The sequence below is a fragment of the Rhipicephalus sanguineus genome, chromosome 1 (genome assembly GCF_013339695.2).
Source record: "Rhipicephalus sanguineus isolate Rsan-2018 chromosome 1, BIME_Rsan_1.4, whole genome shotgun sequence".
NCBI lineage: Eukaryota > Metazoa > Arthropoda > Arachnida > Ixodida > Ixodidae > Rhipicephalus > Rhipicephalus sanguineus.
In genome coordinates, this window is record NC_051176.1 from 293,880,858 (window position 1) to 293,884,671 (window position 3,814).

Below are 3,814 nucleotides of genomic sequence, written 5' to 3' on the forward strand. Positions count from 1 at the left end.
TAGTTTCTGCTTTTGTTGGATAGCACGCTGCTGAAGGCCGATTGAGCCCAACAGAAACAGAAGCGATAGTAATCAAGATAGAGCAGATGCCAGGACGCTTGAAAGCCAAGTAGCCATTGCGCAGCCCGATTCGTACTGCGAGTAATTCCTGTGATAAAACCTTTCGATACACAGGCGACTGCGCATCGAAAGGTTTGCCCCCGTACTGCACCTGTCAGTCGCGCCATATAACTGCAAACGCAGCAATGCTACAATTTCTGGATGACGAGTAAAAAAGAAAGAACGACCAAAGCTCGGGAAAAAATGCTAGATAAATTCGCTCTAGCGAAGAAACGGGTGTGGCTTACACAAGGCAGACATCGATAAAATGAGCCAGTGCCAAAGTTGAATAAAGCGTCAGAAGTATATGAGCGCTGCAGAGCGCGTATAAAATGAAAAAAAGAAACAAGGAAGAGAGGGCGCGAAAGCAGAAAGAAGCCTTCGGCGACAGCGCAGTGTTGGAAAAAGTTTAATAAACGTTCGCCTCTGGTGATGTACAAGTCAAGTGCGCTTCAAGAACAATAAAATAAACGTGCGCGTACAACCTACACAACAAACACCTTCTGTGCACAGCCAATGAGGAGAATAGCTTAAAACAATGAGTCGTACTCTGCCGCTCGCCCATACGGCGAAAGCGCGATCCATGCTTTCCAAGACTCAAAATGTAGCAGACAGTACAGTATGACTTCCGGAAACAATCTTAAAACACATAAAAATGGCGACACGGTTGAACTAAAACGACACTGACAGAAGAACTAGTGCCCACGGTGCCACTAGCCCAATTAAGACTTTCTCGCGAAAGAGCACTAGGTTATATTTTGAGAGAGAAAAAAGCGCAGCTCTCAGGGGCTTTCAAGCTATCAGCGCTTGAATCTACGGCTACACACGCGGAATCCAGGAACGCATGCAGATAGCTGTCATATAGTAGTCTAGATGTGCAACACGCTGCCTATGTTATTTCTTTTGGACAAGGTATATCTCAACAAGCGCAGTAGAGAGAAGAAAGAGTACATAGAACAGTATGAGGATTCCCCCGACAACGCGAGACGAGCGGAACCACGTCACAAGCGCCGACAGAAGCAGCACAAATAGGACAACCACGAGCGCCCATAGATGAGCGGGAGCAGCTCACTGTAGTGTAGCTCTATGCTGGACACCGATCGCGATACGAGGTTCATACTGAAAGCGACACCGATACCTAGTAGTAGCGCTAGCACAGGTCCGGCGAAGCAGGCTGCCATGGCCATCTGCGGAAAACCCTGGCGCGACAGTTGCAGGTTGGTCACCAGGTCCCCAATGTTGTTGCCCCATGCGAGAACGGTCATACCAAGAATGACGTCACTAATACCGTACAGAGCGCCGAATGCCTTTAGGAGTGCCACTATCTCAGTGGCGATGCCGTAGATCCAAATGATAGACATGGCGAAGCCGGCGTAGGCGAAGACAAGGTGGTAGCGCGGTGGCTCATGCGCCGACGATGTGAACCAAACGAGGCAGGCCGACGCGACGCCTAACGTAACAGCTAAGCACCAGGCAGGCACCAGGTCGCCAATGCGTAGGGTTAGGATTCCAGAAATGCTGAGGGCAACGATCGGACCAGTGACGCAGTGCAGGGCATTCAGCGGTCGTGACCAATTGGCGCGACGGTTCTCGTGGTCCACCACCGGTATGGTCAGTACAAGCACCAGCGAAATGGGCAGGGTCAGTATGTCGTAGACTTTGTAGCAGAGGCGCTTGTCTTTCCACTCGCCCGGTTCCACGGGGGAAACGTGCAGAAGGAATTCGATCCACTCACTGTATGTCGGCGGCATTTTCTCGTCAGTCGACTGACCGAGCAGCGGTGTCGCCTCACCAGGGAAGACCGAAGAAGCGACGAAATTGAACGAAGCCTGGCTCGTTCGCGATGTACGCCGTGGATCCACCACTTCCGGCGGCTCTTCGGGCTCTTCTTCGACAGAGGTGGTGAAGTAGTAGATGGCATTTTCATGATGGTGGTGTAGGCTTATACCCGAGGACGATCGACGCAAGCGGGGTCTGGTCAGAAACGGTGGCGGCGTGTTGACCACGTCGTCCACCTCGGCAAGCGAAGCCAGGTCTTGACTTTCTTCATCACCTTTGTCGCTCTTGGCGTGACGACTGCTGCCCAAGGACTGGCTGATTTCTTTATCAACGTTGCTGAAACTGACCCGGGAGATGCGCCTGCTCGCAGAGACTTGACGGCGGAATCGAATCTTGCTCAGTCTGGCAATAAATTTCTGACCCCAGACCGCAACCGTTATGTAGACTAAGTAAAGCGCGATGAAGCCAACCGCGTCAGCTAGTCTGATGCATCCGTCCAAATAAAGTGTGAAGGCCCAAAAGGAAGCGCCCAGGTAAAAGATGATGTCTCTCAGCAGGGACGAGTGGATCAGCTCGAAGTCGTTGTTGATGAAGATAAGGCCAACGACGATGGTCGCGACATAGGTGCCTCCTCCGAATAGCTCGCCGATAGCCAATGCGGTGTGGTCCCGCCGGATGCTGGCGATCGTGGCGATAGTATCCGGCGCCCCATTGCCGAACGCCAGAAAAGTGACGCCAGCGACTCCCTGGGAGAGCTGAAGGGACTTGGAAATATGCACGAGCGCTGGACACAGGTAGGAGCTGGCCGTTGACCCCAGCGCCACAAACAAGGTCGCGAGCCACAGGCCCAAAAGTAGCAGCGAGGGAAAGCTCGCACCCTGGTCTCCTCTGCAGTACAGAAAATCCACGTAGGGCAGAATCGCGCGGCCAGCATCACAGTCTTCGAGGCTTCTAGCGAGCAAGCAGCGACTGGCGCTGTCGTTGGCTAGGCTGTTCACCAAGCTGCAGTGGCTTTCCGAGAAGTGCAGGGCGGTCGTGCCCATTGCAGCACTAGCTGAACTTTCCTTCGGGTGGGAGGGAATTCCTTGCGCGCATGCATCACTGGCCCAACTGCCCTTGTCAACCGAGCGGGGGCGCCAGTAGCGAACCCTCGCTGCACGTTCCGCAAGAACACGGCGACCGTCTCTGTACCGTGGTCACGAAAGGAACGGACGAGCACGATCAGCGACTTCCACGAGCGTCCGTCGATCGTCAGTCTCCCAGCTCTGCGCGCGCGCAGCCACAGCGCGGCAATCTGTCCGACTGAGTGATTACTAGGGCACCGCAGATTCGACGTGACGTAACGCCTGCGGCGCACTGCAAACAATCCCAGCGAATCACGGTTCAGGTGCTACCACGGACGCCAGAGGTGGAGCGGGGGAGAAGCGCCGGCGTTTATGGCTAGGCTGTGGCTGTCATTGCCACGTTCCGAGGTCCTTCTATTCAGATGACGGCTACGCATGCAACAAGAAAGAGCGGCGTTCTGTCTGTCTGTTTGTCTCTCTCTCTCTCTCTCCTTTTCCGTTTGTTATGCCACGGGGCTTAGCGTGCATTCTTGTTTTTGGCGCTAGTCTGTCGAAATACATGTGCTGTATTGTGTGCTGATAGACTGGGGCAATCGGTGTTATTCCATAAATCTTTACGAAGCCGTAAGATAGCTCAGAAGGCATTAGTACAAATGGACCTCATTTCGTTTTATCAACGCCGACGCTTTGAGGTTCGAGACGGCGGCGTATTTATCTAGCCTCGCCCCTTAGCTCGATAACGAACCGTTGTTTTATAACACGCCATACTCTCGCAGCTATCGATGTTTACTAGTCTTGTCGATTAGAGAGCAGCACAAAGCAAGAAAAAAAAAAGTCGGTAAAGAATGGCCTCACAAGAGACAAAGGAGCGC

At 53.1% G+C, this 3,814-nt stretch overlaps 1 pseudogene; it reads right to left on the reverse strand.

The window, feature by feature from the left end:
- Positions 1 to 491: 491 nt before the first annotated feature.
- Positions 492 to 3,258, reverse strand: LOC119379292 (mitochondrial sodium/calcium exchanger protein-like; annotated as a pseudogene).
- Between the last annotated feature and the right edge of the window lie 556 nt (positions 3,259 to 3,814).